We start from the raw sequence: 22,257 nt of genomic DNA, 5'->3' as shown, positions 1-22,257 counted from the left end.
ATAAGGATTAGCTAAGCCATTGATGAAATAATGTATTGATGACATACTCTAAGAGGTTGGACATACTAAGACACATCAAAGATGTAAGGTTTAACTAAGTCATTTGTAAAGCCTAACTAAGTTCATTGGAGAGGTGCCGAGCAACCTTCAGGTGCCGAGTGAAGATCAAGTGCCGAGTGACTTCAGGTGCTGAGGGCCAGTAAAATAACAATAGAAGTCGAGTAACACAGAAGGAGCCAAGCATCAGTAATTCAATGATGCCGAGTTGCTACATTATTTGTTAAGTCAATGAATTTCCAGATCAGCAGTGATAAGTTTGTTACATCAAATTTTGTGAATTAGTTGGATGATAAGGATGATGAGTAGATGTCACAGAATTTTAGGTAAACCATGCAAACCAATTCAAGGTGAATGCTAATGGATTTATCATGAAGTTTCTAGAAGATGCAATTTGGAGGGAAAACAATACCATTTTCTCAAGATCAAATCAAGATTTGAGCATGAAATGAAGAACATAACTTCTTTATAAGGAGTTATAGGTTAGAGATCAAATGCACATGTGTAAGAGGGAGTTGGTCATAAAGTGTGATCGTGTGAAAAAGCCAAGAGGAGTAAGAACAAAGCATCAAGACTTTGAGTTGATCAAATGACCATGGAGTGCATTGGCATAACGAGTGGAAGAACTCAAGGAGACAAATTTTGAAGGGTGAACAAACTGTCAGCACTACAAAGGAGGAAAGCCAAGAACAGAAAAGAACTGAAGAGTGATCTAAAATCTACATAGTTAGGGTTACAATCTTTATCAGGTCAAAACCCTTCTAATACTCTCTTACCATTGTATTAGATATTGAAATCCTACATTGCTAGGTTAGCTTAATAGCTAGGTGGATAAGCCTCAGGAAAAGGATAAAGAGATCCCCAGGAGAAGGATTAAGAGATCCTTAGGAGAAGGATAAAGAGATCCTTAGGAGGAGGATAGGAGATCCTTAGAGAGGGATGAAAGATTCTTTTGAGAAGGTGACTGTAAATCCCATGGACTTGGGTGAGCCTAACAGCTCTATGTAAATCCTTTAACAGGGTGGCATTCTAAGTTGAATGTTCTTAAGTCCTCTAACAAGGCACACTCCTAACAGGGTGTAGAAATCCTTTAACAAGGTCACATTTAATAGTGTGCTATAGCCTTTTACAGGGTAGACCATCAGAAGTGGTTGAAATCAATTGTGTAGTTCTTTTGTGGGTATCATCCTCACCCCAGTTTTACCTTCTTATTCCTGGAGGTTTTTTGGGTCATCAAAATCCTTAGTGTTATGGTGAGTTGCATGTTTTCTTTCATGGTTGTTTAATGTTTAATTGCATGCATGACAATTTCAGTTATGTGCCATTAAGGATTAGTAGAAAAAGTTGTATTGGACATCATTGGACCTTGAATAAATGATTCACCCCCCCTCTCAGTTATTCTAAAGAATTCTAACAGTATTTACTCAAACTCACTCTTAAATAACACACCCAACAATACATCCACATGTAGATGGAAAATATGAACAACAAATAAAACCTGAACTTTCTAATAAATCTGTCTTTTCAAAATGACATTAAAGACTCAAGCATATGAATAGAGTAGTACAAATCAAAAAAATAAACCACCATCCTTTCAACAATCCAAAAGCATGTTGTTATCTTATACATCAATAAATATGATAACCAACAACTTTTGAATAAATTTAAAATGTTATTGTACTATATGACAACAATACAATAACCATCCAGCCACAAAATCCAATCTTACACATAGATATTATAGTCAGATTGGAAAACAAGAGAAGAACCTGTAAGCTCAATGAGACACCTGTGATGATATCTCTACGTGCAATGGGTTTGTGTCCACTGCCTACCTACACAAGGGGCTACTTCCTCACACAAGTTAAAAGTTGAAGCTTTTTGAAACTCTCCAAGAGAGAAAATTGAATTGAATAGTAAAATCAAGCATACTGAATGAAAGGGTCTCTTCTCCTTTTATTCTCACAGTTGTGACTCTTCGACTACCTTTCTGTATTTTTGACTTATCTCTCCTTGTCCTCTTTTGCCCACTTGGAATATTAATTTGACTTTTAATTAATGAAGTTTCAGCTCTCCTAGTAAACTTTAATATTATAAAGATGACCCCCTTAATATTTCTAATGTCTCCAGAAAGGGACATTACAAATCTCCCCTCCTAGAGATTGCTTGCCCTCAAACAATTAATAATAGGATCCCATATGAATTTGCAGTTTACCTTGAAGCCAAAACTAAAAACAATCCCAACCGAACTGTGAAGCAAGATGCCACTCTGCAAACCACCCATCAACCGAATTCCTAGATCCCATATTACTCTATGAAGAGACATTGCACCTGTAGACTGTACAACTCTAATCATCATCACATCCAACCTCAAACTGAGAAGAACTATTGTAAAATCCTTATTTAACCATAGATACATACTGCTAACACCTAGATCTCAAATCACACCACGTGCATGATCAGTCAGAACAACCTGCCATGTACTACTAACATATAAAGGAAGATCCTCAAACCAACTGAGAATCTCACTCCAATTGAGATCACTAGCACCACTATGGTCACATGCATGTGGAAACTCAACCATATGCCAAAAAACTCCTGGAAACCTTGCTAACCACAGGGAAGTTCCTCCTGGATCCCGCAAATGAAAGGGCCATCCACCTTCCCAACTGTCTGCAATATCATACTTCTCAGTGCTCATAATGGGTGGTGCATCCAAGTTGCTCAATTGCCACAGTGCTGCTCTGCTAACTGAATGCTCTCTCGCTATACTGCTCACCATATTTCTATCCAAGGTTGATTTGCAATCAGCATTATGTTCTCTCAAGGTAGCAATCTCTTGGCTACAACAAGTATCAATTTGAGGCTCCTCACTATCATCAAACTCGAATAGCAGATTCTCCATTATCCAATCAACATCCATCTCAAAAAGTGAATTACCATGTTTCACCCAATCAACACTATGCATGCTAGAAATAATAACATCATCATAGGCTTTAATTTTCTTGTTCATTTGATTTGCATGCAAAGGAAAAACTACTGCAATGTCATCTTTCCCATGCAAAAACTCATCATGTGAAGATTCTACGTGGCTCTTACTTTGAATAGGACCAACCTCATCAAATTGTTTGTTAAGAATAATCTCTAAATCACCAGATAAGCTGTTAGAAAAATCCTTACCATTAATCAAAGTGGGTTCTTGCTTATGTTTTTCATCATGTTTAGGCTGAACTATGTATTTTCCAACTCCCTCAATGTTGATCTACACTTCTTGAGTTGTCTCTTCTTCCTTGTTCTTGTCCCAAATGTGATCAAGAGACCAAACATGCTTATGAGTGAAACATAATTGCTCTTTTGCAAGAAGATCTCGACCCAAATGATAATACTTCTTTTTGCTTGATCATTCTTTTTTTGTAGCTTTCGATGGAAATCCATGTAATCAATGAAGGGTAACTCTTTTCGAATCTTTGAAGGAAGTTTTTTATACTCATCAAACATATCAAGTACCACTATTTTGAAATACCATTTCTAATTTTTGATTTGCTGAACACTTGACATGACTGAGAAGCATCTTCATTCTTTTCCCAAATCTTCTCCAAATTTAAGGAAGCTGTTCTCTTTCCTAGTTTTGTTTTAGAGTGTCGCATTTTCTCTATGTTGCATATCTCGTGTTGTAAGAAAGAAGAGTTTGTTAGCTTTGAAAATCCACCCTCCTTCCAAGGTAAATATGACATGGATTTATTATCATTTATAGCATCAGGTTCTATTCGATTCTGAATTTCTTCCACACTTGAGGTTGTGAGCCACCAAACTGTACTTGCTATTTGATAGATGTAAGATGATCTTCCCAATTTCCCATATTTACTAAAGCATTGGTCCTCCAATATTATGCTGACATTTTGTAAATCAAGGTTTTCATTTCCTTTCCATTAAAGAGCTTGCTTTACAACTAATCCCAACTTTTGTCTTGTAATGCCCCGTCCGAAGATCCTTGGAAACAAGGATCCAAATCAAGCCAAGATATTTTTTTTTTACAAGTATGAATGCACAAGACAACATCATACAGGGATCACAAAGATCACAATGGAAAACTTCAACACAATCCCTGCAACCAACGAATCTCCGAATGCCACTACCCAACTGACACACCCAAACAAAAGCCAACAACCACCACAACAAGATGAGGGCACAAGAAAAGACCACTCATCAACAAAACACCAAGCTGGGGTAAAATGTAGAATCCCAAAATTTGGCTAAGCCTGAAATCCTGAAGCCCTGAAAATCGGCTAAGTCTAGATTTTTGAAGCCCTGAAATTTCCTAGAATCCATAACTTATCTTCGAGAGGTCTGAAACCTATCTCAAACGATTTGTCGCATATATTAAAATATATCTTAAGTATAAGTTGATGAATATATATGTCAACTTATACTTAAATGATATATTTTAAACCCTAAGAGACTAAAACAGAAACATGAAAACTCGATTTCAACAGAAATCGACAGAATTCAAAATGCAACAGCATAGGGTCGAAGAACGCCCAAAAGGGTATCCAAAACCACTCTCAAAAAGATCAGATCACAAAGAAAAGTGCCCGTTGATGGCATGTGCAGGTTTTTCACAAAAATCGTGTGACACTTTTTACTACTTGGGAGGGCGATACTTCTCTTTAAGGCGTGCGACACTCTTCCAGTGTCGTACGACATTTCTCAAGAAGGCATGCAACACTTTTCAGCATCGTACAACATTTCTCAAGAAGGTGTGCGACACTCTTCCAGTGTCGTACGACATTTCTCAAGAAGGTGTGCGATACTTTATAGTGTTGTACGACATAGTTTGCATGGGCGTGCGATACTTTTTAAAGTGTCACACCATGCTGAACAAATGTCGCCCATAGAAATACGAAAACACTCCTAGAAGAAAAAAGAACCAAAATTAGAGCAAAGAACCTCCACACAAGGGAGTACCAAATCCACAAAGGCTCAAGGAAAGAACACTCGAGTGCAAGAACAACACAGAAAGGAGAACATCTATCCATCTAAACTATCAGCAAAGAACACACTGAAATAAACATCGCAGTGAACTGAACAACCAAACTAAGTACGCGGTTCCTCCCAACCGTCAATAGCATCATAAGACCATCATGGATCCTAGCCATACCCCGCGTGTAACATCCCAAGCCACCGACCAGATCGTCGGTACTATCGTAATAGGGACGTCACTACTAAAACATGCACAAAATAGCATAAGACAATCTAACATGCTCGTGATAACACATAAGATAATCCTATAGTAGATAACATCACCTATCACATGCTAAACAACAGTAAGCAATAGATATACTACTAAAGCAAATCACATCATCTAATCAAATGCTAAACATCATAATAAGGGAATGCGCTAAATAAAATAACATCATCTAAACATGATATACAAGCATCCCAATGAAAGCATAAATCACAAGAAAACATACTCCGGAACCCGAAGTACCAAGTGAAGACATCCAACAACGGTCACACTAGGACAAAAGATCATCTCTGTACATCGATCCCTAGCAGTGGTGAAGGTAGCTACGCCTCCCAACCACGTGGAACCCATAGGTCCACACCCGCCGTGCTGATAGAGATAATGATCCAACCACAAATACACAAAATAACATCCAAGGCTAACACTCACGCCAGACAGTATGATGGCTACAACCAAGAACCTAAGATAATGCAAGGAGTACAGGTCCTGGTCAGACACTCAATAGGCTACTATGTAGAGACTAACATCATGAAGAGTCGCTTGGCATCAAAAAGCCCAAGCTAGGACTTGCACAGATTCAACATCCCTCAACGGAAAGGCTCTTGCACCCCAAAATTTTTATTATCTTAAGTTTTATTACCAGACACACATTTTCTTTAGTTATCACTTAAACAAGCTCCTCTCAACCATACCCATGGCATCATGATTGCCAGGCTGCGAGATAGAAGCCCCCTCCATACGCTACCCTACCCTACCCATGCTCATCCTACGACAAGTACCCGTGGGCATGCATACTCCCATCCCAACCCCAATGATCATAACTTTCGACAAATCCACGAAAGATCGGGGCTCGCAAGACACCCAACAAATGTACGTGCACGTACTCGTGTGTGGCGCACCACCATCACGAAGATCATAACACAAGGACAGGAATGAGAACACAATGCAAAGAAAACACCCAACTGAAAGCAACACGGGAAGGATAGATTCTACACGAATCCCAAAGCCAATAAAATCATACATCATGAAATCACTCAATCGGCCTCAATCCGAGAGTATCGATTCTACACGAATCCCAATGATGTAACAAGATCAAACATCGTGAACTCACTCAATCGGCCTCAATCCAACAGTATGGATTCTGCACGAATCCTAGCGTTCACGAAACAAAAGCAAAGGTCCAACAAAAACCATAACAAGTATAAAATCACTCAACCGAACACAACGTCGGGAGTACGGATGCAACACGCATCTCAATGCAACATAAAAGTGCAAAAGTGGTCTAACTGATATCCAAACAGATCATCAAGGTCCACGACCCACATTGTGCCAAGAAAACTTGAGAAAACAGGGTGGCACGCAAAATGAGGTAAAAACCCCAAAAAATTAGAAAACTTCAAAATTAAAACCCAATAGGCCTTTGGGTTCAAAAACCCCAAAAATCCAAAAATCAATGGAATTGGACACCGTATGCAAAAAATGACCAGCATAATGGCATAAAATTCCAAACCCTCATCCCAAAAAATAGGGAAATGTTCATACCCGCCCAACCAGGTAGAACTAGCATACAGAAACGGAGGGGAACACTAGTTCTCAGCCTCCAAACAAACCGCTACCAAAAATAGAAGCAGAAATGGAGCAGAAACAATAAAATAGGAAAGCCCTACCTCACAGCCAAAAGGGCAAAATGAAAATCTGAACCATAAAATAAAACGCCCGCAGAAGTGGTTGAAAATCGCGGCAATCCAAGGTTTCCCCGAGCTAAATCCAACGAGCTCAACCTCACGACGATCCCACGCCCGTAGCTCCTACAACGAAAAAAATAGTAAATCCTTATGAAGAGGATTTTGGATTTTACTCTCCAACTTTCCAATTTGAAAGTGAGAAGTGAGGAATTAAATTCCTCTTTGGATAATTATTCACTTTTCGGGTGAATAATCGATTAGGGCATTTAACTAGCCAATTTAGTTAAACCCCGAATTGACACAAATGAAAACAGGCTATTCCTATAAATAGGAATTCATCTATGGCAAAGCTGCTAGAAATTAAAATAAATCAAATAAAAAGCCCAAAAACCTAAAAACAAAAAAATCACCTTAAACAACTTTCGCGACAATGCAAACCTCTAAATGCACAAACACGCTTACTGGTGTAATCACATAATGCAAATGAGTTCGGATTTAATAATCACCAAAAGGTTTAAATTAAACATTTTAATAAAGGATACATCGACCATACAAGGATGACATTGGTAAAATATGAAAGGCTGAATCACTAACTCCATGTGCCACTGCCAGGGATATAAATCTTGTACACTAAACAACACAATCAAGTGCAATTGCATATAATAACATAGCTGAAGCAATAAATGCATTAAATCACCTAATTTAGCCATTTAATTAATTATATTAAAATAATCTATTTACATCACTCACGTTCGCATAAAGCATAACAACGTAGGAATGAAGTAAATAACCATAACATTAAATCCATCACATAACATAATCAGAGGTATGTCCAAATACCAGATAACCAGATATCATCATAAAACACACTGTCATCTCAAAATGGCATCATCATGCAATATGATTAACTGAACAGCATAGTAGTCTAATATCTATGATACTGGAATCAAAGAGTAACATTTGACCCTCAGGTCATCTCAAATGTAAAACATCACATAAGAACAGATATCTCTCAGATCAAAATAAAACAAGGTAAATGTCCGCAACACATAACCAAATAATCCAACAAGAACAATCCATTCTAATTACTTAAGCATTTAATAATGATTGATTACTCTATATTAAAAAGGCACTAAAAACACATAAGCAAACACAGTCATAAACATGACTAACCACTGCTACAGGAACCTAGTCCAGTGTAGCATGGTAAAAAGTACACAGTGCAATCTCTGCACACATCTCAAGGTAATCATGAAACAACCTCATGATACCACATCGATCTTAGTAACCACTGGCACAAACTTCAGTGAACCAAAAATCAGATCATAATCTCAAAGATTAGTAAAAAACATAATCAACGTAACTGATAAAGAAACATAAATCCAAACACCTCAATGGTGTAGACCACTCAGGGTCACAATCATGATCCATCACAAAAAAAGATCAGCAAGGGTGCATCCATCAAGACAACTTACAAAAGTCAAATGGGAGAGGCACTACATCATCCCCCCCAAAGACTAGGCTTACTCCTGGAAGCCTGCAATCCAAGAATAGAACCCAAAACACACAAGAACCAAAATCAAAAGCGAGCAATAGGAATGACTCAACAACTCTGTACAAGTCAAACCCAAATCACTCCAAAATTCTCAAACCATCACGTTAACCCCCAAATAGGTTAACCATGAGAGAATGGGTGTCACACAGACACAAGGTCCTCCAACAAGGAACCTTCTATGCACTAGGAAGAACCCAACTAGCCATAGAGTCAACAATACAAGGTAAGAAAAATCCCTCTCTACCTCGTCAACCAGTGCCCAACTACAACATGCACCAACCACATGACCACAAAACCAAGTCAAAAAACTAAGCACTTCCAAAAAAATTTGGAATCATGGGGAATAACCATCCCAAACTCCCAAGAATACTATCATGTCAAACATGATCATTCTGGAATCCACGTAAGCTCACCCTTAGAACAAAGAGGATGAAAGTTTACCAACAAAAGGACACACTCCAAAGGACTACTCACCACCAAGCGTAGGAGCATGACACCTCACCAAGGTACAAAAACTCAACTACCACTGGAAACTAGGGTAACATAACCCAACCAGACAAGATATCACCTTTCCACAAGGTTGCATAGACTTTCATTAGTGGACACAATCATCAAATGTCTGCATACCAACTCACGAGATGGTAACATGTGTCCAACGATACCATATCCCTCTAGCACCATGCTAGGAAACTACACCTAATCTACCGCTAAACTCAATCTCTAGCCTCAAGTCAACGGTTAATGAGAAAACTTGACTGAGACAATCCACACGAAGATATAAGCTTAGGGAGAAGGATACTATAGAGTATTAGGACTGAGAGGGAGTCTCTCTCTCAACCTCTAAACTAACCAGTCCATGATGCGTTAGGAAACTCACAATTTCACCAATCATCAACATACTCACCTAAAAACACTAACTGAGCTAGTGGCATAACCACACTAGCATACTCTCACAAGAGAGAAAAGGATAAGGAGATGCACCCAAGGCAACGTCCAAGAAGGAGAATCTAGACTCATCAAAGAACCGAGTCACTCCCAAAAGACAAGGCAACATCAACCTCAACCAAGGAATGCTCACTAACCACACTACACCTCACAAGGGTGGGTCAGTGCAATAGGAAACACAAAACCCAAGCATGAACCCCAACAGGTACCTAGTAGATTATGAAGACAAGATAACTCTTCCATATGAATAACATGAAAATTAAACTTCTCCAATGGCCATAAATATGATATGTCATGATTGAATTGGCCTCTACTTGAAAAGGTACTCGGAACATCAATCAACAAGTCTAGAAGCCATAGCTTTCATGTCTGGACTCTGATTGAATCTATTTGAAAAGCGTCGAAAAGATATCGACAAGGACAAAAACATGAAGAAGCTAAGAGAGACCTAAGACCTATGATTTGAGCCACCACTCAAATAAAAATAACAAAGACAAAACCAATAGCATTGGTCACCAAGACAAGCAACGAACGAAATGTCCAAATCCACACAAGAGCACACATGCCCAAAACAACATAAGGCATGGAATGAAAGGTAAATCACAATTGAAACCATCATTACTTTTCTTTCATAAATTCATTAATTAAGCATAACATAAGCACTAATGCATAATGAACTGAAAGATTTTCAAGCAAGGGTCCAAGAGTCACCATAAAACAAGTACATACCTTTCAAGAATTAACATTAAGTTTAAGCACCATTTAAACCATTCAATTACAATAACAACTTTAGATCTAACAAAGACACACTAGCATGTTCTCCATGATATTATCCCTTGAATGTACTACCAGAGGTTCGAGATGAACATGATAGAGTCACAACACACAACTAGGCAGCAGTAAAACACATCCAGAATAGTCATCATGAAACAAAATAAAAAGCCCAAATGGGAGAATTGCCGATTCCAATAGTAAGTACCAAAAAGAGCTCATTTCAACAATAAGTCAAATGTGACAACTGCCACAAAGAGAGCGATAGATAAAATTTGATGACTACTCCAAGAGAGGAAAATACTAAAAACCAATGCTAGCCCAACAACATGAGGAAAGTACCTCCCGCCCAATAAAATAAGGCATCAAACAAATCACATTACAGGTGATGATTGAGTACAATCACACAAGAGGGATAAATCACCACACAATGCTAAGGAATACATCATCCTAGCAATGTTAGAGAACACACTCACACACATCAAACAGTATACCATCAGTAATCTCATGCATATGCAAAAAACAAAAATTTCCATGCAATGCAACATTTAGATATCCATCAAATTAATACAGTTTTACATAAGCTTAAGAAACAATCAGATTGGGGACTTAAGTCATTAACCCAAATATATAATACAAAACTACAACTTGCAATGATTCACAATAAAAACTCATTTTCAATGAAAGGAACCATTTCATCATTATAACAACAAAATAAAGAATCACAAATAAGATTCATTCATCAACTTACAATAAGGAGAAAACAGGGAAACAATGCACCTAACCCCACAAGGAGAAACAAGAAGAGGCACACAAGCCAACACATGGAAACCAATTAGTGGCTCCATCCAAAAAGGGTCACACACGCAACCAACCAAACAAGGCACATCGATCCCACCTACAAGGCCAGGAAGACTCACTTCCTTCTCGACACACTGCTCTAGTTGCATCTACTGGACAAGCAAGTCCATCATGAGTAGATACCAAAGCAACAAAGATCATGAGTTCTCACCAAGACACTCGCACTCAACCAACGCAGCAACAACTACATGGGCAACATAAACACAGAGATCCCAATGTTTGAACATGGGCTTTGATACCAGATGTAATGCCCCACCCGAAGATCCTTGGAAACAAGGATCCAAATCAAGCCAAGATATTTTTTTTACAAGTATGAATGCACAAGACAACATCATACAGGGATCACAAAGATCGCAACGGAAGACTTCAACACAATCTCGACAACCAACGAATCTTCGAACGCCACTACCCAACTGACACACCCAAAAAAAAGCCAACAACCACCACAACAAGATGAGGGCACAAGAAAAGACCACTCATCAACAAAACACCAAGCTGGGGTAAAATGCAGAATCCCAAAATTTGGCTAAGCCTAAAATCTTGAAGCCCTGAAAATTGGCTAAGTCTGGATTTTTGAAGCCCTGAAATTTCCTAGAATCCATAACTTATCTCCGAGAGGTCTGAAACCTATCTCAAATGATTTTTCGCATATATTAAAATATATCTTAAGTATAAGAAATTAAATATATGTCAACTTAAACTCGATTTCAACAGAAACTGATAGAATTCAAAATGCAACAACATAGGGTCGAAGAACGCCCAAAAGGGTATCCAAAACCACTCTCAAAAAGATCGGATCACGAAGAAAAGTGCCCGCTGATGGCACGTGCAAGTTTTTCACAAAAAATGTGCGACACTTTTCTAGTGTCGTACGACATTTCTCAAGAAGGCATGCAACACTTTTTTAGCATCGTATGACATTTCTCAAGAAAGCATGCGACACTCTTCCAGTGTCATATGAAATTTCTCAAGAAGGCATGCGATACTTTATAGTGTCGTACGACATAGTTTGAATGGGCGTGTGATACTTTTTAAAGTGTCGCACCATGCTAAACAAATGTCGCCCATAGAAACACGAAAACACTCCTAGAAGAAAAAAGAACCAAAATTAGAGCAAAGAACCTCCACACTAGGGAGTACCGGATCCACAAAGGCTCGAGGAAAGAACACTCGAGTGCAAGAACAACACAGAAAGGAGAACATCTATCCATCTAAACTACAAAAGCAAAGAACACACTGAAATAAACATCGCAATGAACTGAACAACCAAACTAAGTACGCAGTTCCTCCCAACCGTCAATAGCATCATAAGACCATCATGGATCCTAGCCATCCCCCGCGCGTAACATCCCAAGCCACTGACTAGATCGTTGGTACTGTCGTAATAGGACAAAAGATCGTCTCTGTACATCGATCCCTAGCAGTGGTGAAGGTAGCTACGCCTCCCAAACATGTGGAACCCGTAGGTCCACACCCGCCGTGCTGATGGAGATAATGATCCAACCATAAACACACAAAATAACATCCAAGGCTAACACTCACGCCAGACAGTATGATGGTTGCAACCAAGAACCTAAGACAATGCAAGGAGTACAGGTCCTGGTCAGACACTCAATAGGCTACTATGTAGGGACTAACATCATGGAGAGTCGCTTGGCATCAAAAAGCCCAAGCTAGGACTTGCGCAGATTCAACATCCCTCAACGGAAAGGCTCTTGCACCCCAAAAATTTTATTATCTTAAGTTTTATTAGCAGACACACATTTTCTTTAGTTATCACTTAAACAAGCTCCTCTCAACCATACCCATGGCGTCATGATTGCTAGGTTGCAAGATAGAAGCCCCCTCCATATGCTACCCTACCCTACCCATGCTCATCCTACGACAAGTGCCCGTGGGCATGCATACTCCCATCCCAACTCCAATGATCATAACTTTCGGTAAATCCATGAAAGATCGGGCCTTGCAAGACACCCAACAAATGTATGCGCACGTACTCGTGTGTGGTGCACCACCATCACGAAGATCATAACATAAGGACAGGAATGAGAACACAATGTAAAGAAAACACCCAAATGGAAGCAATACAGGAAGGACAGATTCTACATGAATCCCAAAGCCAATAAAATCATACATCATGAAATCACTCAACCGGCCTCAATCCGAGAGTATGGATTCTACACGAATCCCAATGATGTAACAAGACCAAACATCATGAACTCACTCAACCGACCTTAATCTGAGAGTATGGATTCTACACAAATCCTAGCGTTCACGAAACAAAAGCAAAGGTCCAATAAAAACCATAACAAGTATAAAATCACTCAACCGAACACAACGTCGGGAGTACAGATGCAACACCCATCCCAATGCAACATAAAAGTGCAAAAGTGGTCTGACTGATATCCAAACGGATCATCAAGGTCCAAGACCTACATTGTGCCAAGAAAAATCAAAAAAATAGGGCGGCACACAAAACGAGGTAAAAACTCCAAAAAATTGAAAACCTTCAAAATTAAAACCCATTTGGCCTTTGGGTTCAAAAACCCCAAAAATCCAAAAATCAATGGAATCGGAAACCGTATGCAAAAATGACTAGCATAACGACATAAAATTCCAAACCCTCATCTCAAAAAACAGGGAAGTGTTCATACCCGCCCAATCGGGTAGAACTAGCATACAGAAACGGAGGGGAACACTAGTTCTCAGCCTCCAAACAAACCGCTACCAAAAACAGAAGCAGAAACGGAGCAGAAACAATAAAATAGGAAAGCCCTACCTCACAGCCAAAAGGGCAAAACAAAAATCTGAACCATAAAATAAAACGCCTGCAGAAGTGGTTGAAAATCGCGACAATCCAAGGTTTCCCTCAGCTGGATCCAACGAGCTGAACCTCGTGACAATCCCACGCCCGTAGCTCCTACAATGAACAAAACAGTAAATCCTTATGAAGAGGATTTTGGGTTTTACTCTCCAACTTTCCAATTTGAAAGTGAGAAGTGAGGAATTAAATTCCTCTTTGGATAATTATTCACTTTTCGAGTGAATAATCGATTAGGGCATTTAACCAGCCAATCTAGTTAAACCCCGAATAGACACAAACGAAAACAGACTATTCCTATAAATAGGAATTCATCTATGGCAAAGCTGCCAAAAATTAAAATAAATCAAATAAAAAGCTCGAAAACCCAAAAACACAAAAATCACCTTAAACAACTTTCGTGACAATGCGAACCTCTAAATGCACAAATGTGCTTACTGGTCTAATCACATAATGCAAATGAGTTCGGATTTAATAATCACTGAAAGGTTTAAATTAAACATTTTAATAAAGGATACGTCGATCATATAAGGACGACATTGGTAAAATATGAAAGGCTGAATCACTAACTCCATGTGCCACTGCTAGGGATATAAATCCTGCACACTAAACAACACGATCAGGTGCAATTGCATATAATAACATAGCCGAAGCAATAAATGCATTAAATCACCTAATTTAGCCATTTAATTAATTATATTAAAATAATCTATTTACATCACTCACGTTCGCATAAAGCATAACAACGTAGGAATGAAGTAAATAACCATAACATTAAATCCATCACATAACATAATCAGAGGTATGTCCAAATACCAGATAACCAGATATCATCATAAAACACACTGTCATCTCAAAATGGCATCATCATGCAATATGATTAACTGAACAACATAGTAGTCTAATATCTATGATACTGGAATCAAAGAGTACTATTTGACCCGCAGGTCATCTCAAATGTAAAACATCACATAAGAACAGATATCTCTCAGATCAAAATAAAACAAGGTAAATGTCTGCAACACATAACCAAATAATCCATCAAGAACAATCCATTCTAATTACTTAAGCATTTAATAATGATTGATTACTCTGCATTAAAAAGGCACTAAAAACACATAAGCAAACACAGTCATCAACATGACTAACCACTGCTACAGGAACCTAGTCCAGTGTAGCATGGTAAAAAGTACACAGTGCAATCTCTGCACATATCTCAAGGTAATCACGGAACAACCTCATGATACCACATCGATCCTGGTAACCACTGGCACAAACCTCAGTGAACCCAAAATCACATCATAATCTCAAAGATCAGTCAAAAGCATAATCAATGCAACTGATAAAGAAACATAAATCCAAACACCTCAACGGTGTAGACCACTCAGGGTCACAATCATGATCCATCACAGCAAAAGATCAGCAAGGGTGCATCCATCAGGATGACTTACAAAAGTCAAATGGAAGAGGCACTACATGTCTTCTAGCATCCCTTATATTTTCTAGGACTATCTTTTTGTTATTGAATTCTTCCTTCGCTATGTGAAAACCTCATTTAGCCTCATACCTTTCCGAGTCATTAAAAAAGTTATTTTGTTGTATACTCATTCTTGTCATCATACTTTATATCAAGCCTTGCAGCTGTGCATCCAGAATTTGATTATCTCCACTATCATCTATGGAAAAGTTATCAATATTCCCAGTAATATCCCATGTGAACTCAAATTTGCTGCAAGAATTTTCTTCTACCAAAGCATCCTCATTATCAAGTTAGGATCATCTTCATCAACCTCACCAGCCTTCTTTTTCTTCATTAATAGGGAACCATGACCACCTGGAACAAGCTTAGAAAAAACTTCACGCAAATTTTTGGCTACTCCTTTGAATGTCCTCTCAATAGATTCATCTTTACGTTGGTCAAGCACTGAAATTAATTCCCTAATTTTATCATCACTAGCATCAAGCTCAGCCTGTCTCTTATGTAGCTCTTCTCTTTGTTCTGTGAAATCGACATACTGGTCCAATGCTTTCTTGTTGACATGACTGAACTTTTTTAGTGACTCATTGCATTTGTGAAGCAATTTGTGCAATTCTTTTAGATTTTTACACTTGTTCTTTTCAAATGCATCTGATGGTAATGAACGTAAGTCCCAGATTTTCTTCATGGATTCTTCTTGTTTTCCCTTAAGTAGGTTTCTTTTATTCAGAAGTTGTTCAAGGTCTTTTGCTTCATCCTGTAGCATACATTCATAATTTTCCTCTAGAGCCTTCAATTTATCTTTTCCATTTTTCATCTCTTTTATTTGTTTTGCATACTTGTCTATCTGGTCCATGGTTTCTTTTAGTTGCTCAGTTGCATCATCCATAGATGCTTGTGCATCTTATAGCTCCTGCCTCTTAAGCTAAAGCTCAGTCGACAAAGATTCTAAATCTGCAATTGCAAGTTGAGCTTCTAGCTCTTGTTTAGCCCTGACAAGATTTGTGGATAGATTTGTTTCAAGTTCACTCCTCCTTGTTTCTATCTCAATTCAAGCTCTCATGCACATAAGATGTTTCTCTTTGAGCTATGTAATTTTAGGATTTAGATGAGAAAAAAGAGCCTTCTCATTTGGGGTCAACTGATCAATAAGATCTGTACCCATTTCTACTCATTTCATGGCCATGCCTGCTTTAAGCTGGTCAATTTGATTGCGAGTAGTTGCAAGAAGCTTTTTCTTTTTTTCAAGAGCTTTAGAAATAGATGTGTGCTGCTTTGTTGCATTAGCAATATCTTGCTTAAGCTATTCTAACTCAAATTTATGATATCCTCTTTTAGCATCCATTTTCTATTGATCACTAACTATTGTTGTGATCCTCTAATCTATCTCTTGAATAGAGCTCTGGACTTTTGCAAGTTCATCTTGCTTTGAATTGATAGCCTTTGTATTTTTTCGAATAATGTTCATAAGTTTCAATTTTGACTGCTTGTAGTTATAAAAACCTCCTGTCATGCCACCCTTTTTGCTCACTTGATCACCTTCTAACGTAATAAAATCCAATGAATTAGTTTGAGAAACCTTTGTAGCCACCTCCAAATCATGAATAATGATAGTTCTTCCAAAAATTTGGGAAAAAGCAGGTGCAAATCTTGATGAGAACTTTAGCTTTTTCAAGAGAGGAACAATATCTAGATTATGCAAAATTTTAACTTGCGGAGCTCTCACACAATTCAAAGTCATAAAAGTCACTCTTCCACCTTTCTGAATAGTAAGGTATCTAATAGTTCTAGTTGAAATCTCATCTGACTCAACTACAACATGAAACAAGCTATTTCTCACAGTAACTTCAACAGCAGTGAAAAATTTCTCATCAATTGCTGCTTAGTCATTGTTGGATCTTTATAATATGCATTATACCTTCGTCTTTCTTCTGTTATGTTTGTAATCTTCATTCACAGCAAATTCAGATAACGTCTATGCCCAGAATGTTAATTCCTATTCACGGTAGAAACATTACTCTGGCTTGGGTATTGTTCTTGGTTGCCCACCCTATTTTGAAAGAGACTTTTCCACCATGCCCGAAACATAACTCTTAACATGGCCTGAAAATCATGGTAATATCCACTTTATAGTTTCCCTTACACCTGGCACCTCTACATAGCATTTGGCGACCAACATGAGCATCAATGTTATTCCCTTATGTGATAACTGGTTTGTCTCTTGTATCAAGGCGATTCAAATACCAAGTATGTTACAAGTAATGTTTAGAATATAAATTTCCAACTCATCACGTCATGATTATAGGCATGAAATCATCTCCCAAAAATCATAACCTGTTGTGAAAACTGGAGGCACTTGGCTACGACTATTAACACTTCCTTTGAACTGTTTTTGTTGTTAAAATAATATCTATCCATAATGACACCTGTTCCCAGCAGATGTAGAATTTGTTAACTTTCTAATATACTGTGACCAATACGTGTTATTTGTTTGTGTTGAATCCATCTGCCATTACTGATGTGCTGTGCACTCCACCTGAAGGTTCGACTCCCCCTTTTTTCATTATCCAGATGCTTAACCTTCAAATAAATAATGAGGACAATTGGACTTCAACTTTCAAAACTTTCGGGCTAACACCACATCTTTTATTTCCTGTATCTCTAATAATGTTGACTCATTGCAATCTTCTCCTCATGATTTTAAGAATCGCGACCCATCAAGGAAGCTATCTATTAAATCCTAGGTGTGAGTGGTCTAATTTTCTGCTAACATCTATATCCTATACACCATCAAAGACTTATTGCTGGACGTGTTAAAGGCAAGCTCGGGATCCAATAACTCAACTTTCGTCTGTGTCTCAATCCACATGAATGTTCCACCTTCACGTATGGGCGTCTAGCTGTGTCTTAACTCGAGTGGGCTCTCAGCATAATACTTGCTGCAATGATATTCAAATGGACACTCTACATTTGGGCAAGACTACCATTATGCCACCCTGTTCACTATTTTCTTTCTAAGGCTAAAACTGGAGATGGTAACTTTAACTGGATGAAAATGCAGACCAGTAAACAAGAAAAAAAACCAAGATTAAACCATATGATCCATACCTGTCTTCTTATTTGATTCATTGAACATTCTCCTATTGCTGTCTACTCCTTAATTTAATAGAGTTTTCCTGAATTAGAAGAATTCCCCTATATTTAACTTCTAGCTTTGTTTCATATAGACCCTTTATTAAATTTTTGAAAGATCGACTACTTTTAGGAGCCTCCAAAACACCCTTCAATCTCTTAATCCTCTTATTCCACCACCTCTTACTTGTCAATTTTATTGTGGGAATATATAAAGTGCATAAACATAATCTCCTGTTGTTCTAAACATGAGAATCCAAATATGTGCCCCTGCTAATTGTTTCCCATAGAAGAACCCTTTCTCAAAGGTAAAGTCATTCCCCTATCTCGTAATGCTCCAAATATTTCCTCTCAACTTGTTTAATTCTTCTAATAAATCCTTAAATTTGTCTTAGTTATAACTTCATAGGCTAGCAGGAAGACTAGCTATGATACCGCTATAACGACCCAAACTCGTATTGTAATAAACCCAACAACGCTGTACTATCCTAAATCTAATTTTTCCATTTTCCCTTTTAAATGTAAGTCTCAAAGTACGGATTCATTAACAAATAACCAACAATATGAATAACAGATGAAATTCGAGATAGATATTTACTCAAACTCGCTCTTAAATAGCACACCTAGCAATACATCCACATGCAGATGAAAAATAGGAAAAACAAATAAAAGTTAAACTTTCTAATAAATCTATCTTTTCAAAATGACATTAAAGACTCAAGCATATAAACATTGTAGTACAAATCAAAACACTAAACTACCATCCTTTCAACAATCCAGAAGCATGTTGTTGTCTTATACATCAACAAATATGACAACTAGCAACTTCTGAATAACTTAAAAATGTTATTGTACTATACGACAACAATACAATAACCATCCAACCACAAAATCCAATCTTACACACATATATTATAGTCAGATTGGAAAAAAAGAGAAGAACTTGTAAGCTCAATGAGACACCTATGATGATATCTCCATGTGCAATGGGTTTGCGTCCACTGCCTACCTGCACGAGGGGCTACGTCCTCACATAGGCTGAAAGCTAAAGTTTTCTGAAACTCTCCAAGAGAGAAAATTGAACTGAATAGTAAAATCAAGCATACTGAATGAAAGGGTCTCTTCTCCTTTTATTCTCACAATTGTGACTCTTCGACTACCTTTCTGTCTTTTTGACTTATCTCTCCTTGTCCTCTTTTTCTCACTTGGAATATTAATTTGACTTTTAATTAATGAAGTTTCAGCTCTCCTAGTAAATTTTAATATTATAGAGATGACCCCCTTAATATTTCTAATGTCCCCAGAAAGGGACATTACAACACATTCATAATCAATACCATTAAACCTTCATGGCAGACGTGTTCTCCAGTCGGGTCACGCTGGATGGCTTGGGTAGAAATGGAAAGAGATTGCAATAGATAGGAAGAAAAATTCACCCTAATATCATGTCAAAAATGGTTTACCAACACAAAGTGGTAACCATACAATTTTTTATATCTACCATCCAAAGTCAAATATTCCATAATAACAAAGAACAAAAACTGCCATGGACGAGACATATAAGTCGGGTTAAGATAAGAATTACCTATCTTAACTAGACGATTTCTTTCTTGTTCAGTCTCGACAATTTCATCAATCACCTTATCCGAGATCTTCCTTTCCCTATAAAAATTCATCCCATCTAAATCCAAACTAGTAGCCTTCGCTACGATCTCTTCCATGACCTCCATCCTCTGGTTCCTGACCAACATCAAATTGTCCTTCCAAGATTTAACAAACTAGTGCATGATTGTAGGGTTATTACCTTTGAGTCTCTCCATGTAACTGGTAAAATTTCCACACTTGAGGATGTCCCAAACCTCTAGTTTATTCTTCCATTCCACACAGCTAGGCGGTTCAACCCATTTCCTCTTTCCCCCCATTATCTCTGCTATAGATGCACTAGTTAGCTCCCATTGAAAACCCCCAAACACTCTACGATCACCAATACCTAAGCACAGGTAGAAAGAAGCAACCCATAATCCATGTGAGCTGCCCACATTTCTAAAAATAATTTCCCACCTCACTCCAAAGGAGTTAAAATCATAATTCACTGATAGCATCATTATTAAGGGATTTTTGCTAGGATTTCCATTTGTCATGCTTAACATGCTCGCGGCCATTAGCAGGTAAAGTTCATATGACTCCCATATGATCTTTTGATCATTACAACATGCCACATTTGAAGCCTAATTGGCTAAACCATTGGCTTTCCTATAATTATGGGATATCATGCAATTTTGGAAAGAATTAATAATATAACCTACCTTAGAAATAATATTGCTAATGGTCCATGAAGGTGGGTTAATTTTTTTTAAGCAATTTATGATATTAAGGGAATCACCTTCAATCCAAATGTTCTTCAAATTCAAATCTTTGGCATAAATAAGACCATAAAGTGCAGTAGAGGCTTCAACCACGTGATTGGTTTGACACCCCAAAGGTATAGCCACATCACCAACAAAGTCACCATTAGAATTTCAAAGTCACCATTAGAATTTCTAATCACCACTCCACAACTAGCGATGCTCAGGTTCCCTTTCGAGGCCCCATCAAAGTTAATCTTAAACCAATTTGTCGGAAGACAATCCCATCTTTCACTTTCCCTTGGGTTAAGATCCTTTGTTTTCAAAATCAAATTCCTGATGTTCTAATTATTAATCACCCCAATCTCGCACTCATTAGAAGGTTTCTGTCACATACCACATATTTTGATATTTTCATGCAAAAGGACCTTGATTTTATGGAAAACTTGAATTGGATTGGATTCCACCCCTCTAAAGATCCTTCCATTACATTCCTTCCATATACCCCAACAAAGATAAGGAAGGATAAAATCCCACAATTTAGTTATCAAAGAATTCTTGGAAGGAACTTTCCAACAAGAGAAGAACAATTGAATGGTAGCATGAGAGACCCAGTCCATGTTCATTAAACTCCAAATTTTATCCCAAACCTGCTTAGTAAAGGAACAATGGAGCATAATATGATCCACCGACTCGCCATCATTCTTGCAAAGAACACATCGATTAACAATGAAAAACCCCCTCTTCTTAAGATTGTCAAGAGTTAAAATTTTATTTTGCAGAAGAATCCAAAAAGAGATATTAACTTTAGGAGTCATACCTTTCACCCAATCCATAGCCCAGCAAGGTACATCATGATCCTCAAAAGAATTAGTGTAGGCTGACGAAATAGAGTACACACCACTAGGATCATCTTTCCAAATCAAAACATCCTCTTCATGGTTCAAACAACAAGCATTCAAGCATTTAGCAAGCTCCACCAAATTCAGATCCACCTTAAGAAGATTTACCCACAAATCATCCTTCCAGTAATCGCTAACCAGAGTACCAAACTAATTCTTGCACTGCACCATAAACCCATTCCATCTTGGGACTTCACAAAGGGGGTAATCCAAAATCCATATATCTTCCCAGAAAAGGACTTTTGATCCATTTCCTACCTTCCATTTAACTACTTTCCTTAAGATATGTTTAGATTTCTAAGCATTCTTCCATATCTAAGATCCCCCTTGATCAGCATCAGAAAAAAAGGAAATGCTGAAAATCAAAGTTATCCCAGTTATATTTCTCAGCCTAGATATTCCTCCATTCCCCCTCTTCCTTATGCCATCTCTAAAGAAGTTTAGCCAGTAAGAGTTCATTC

At 37.9% G+C, this 22,257-nt stretch overlaps 1 pseudogene; it reads right to left on the bottom strand.

Moving 5' to 3' along the window:
• Positions 1 to 2,494: 2,494 nt before the first annotated feature.
• Positions 2,495 to 20,279, bottom strand: LOC149533517 (structural maintenance of chromosomes protein 3 pseudogene; annotated as a pseudogene).
• Positions 20,280 to 22,257: the final 1,978 nt, after the last annotated feature.

This window comes from Cupressus sempervirens, chromosome 10, assembly GCF_028749045.1.
Source record: "Cupressus sempervirens isolate cs-2001-9-10 chromosome 10, ASM2874904v1, whole genome shotgun sequence".
In the NCBI taxonomy this organism is placed as follows: domain Eukaryota; kingdom Viridiplantae; phylum Streptophyta; class Pinopsida; order Cupressales; family Cupressaceae; genus Cupressus; species Cupressus sempervirens.
Note: the sequence above shows the minus strand (reverse complement) of the source record. Positions and strands in the feature narration are given on the sequence as shown.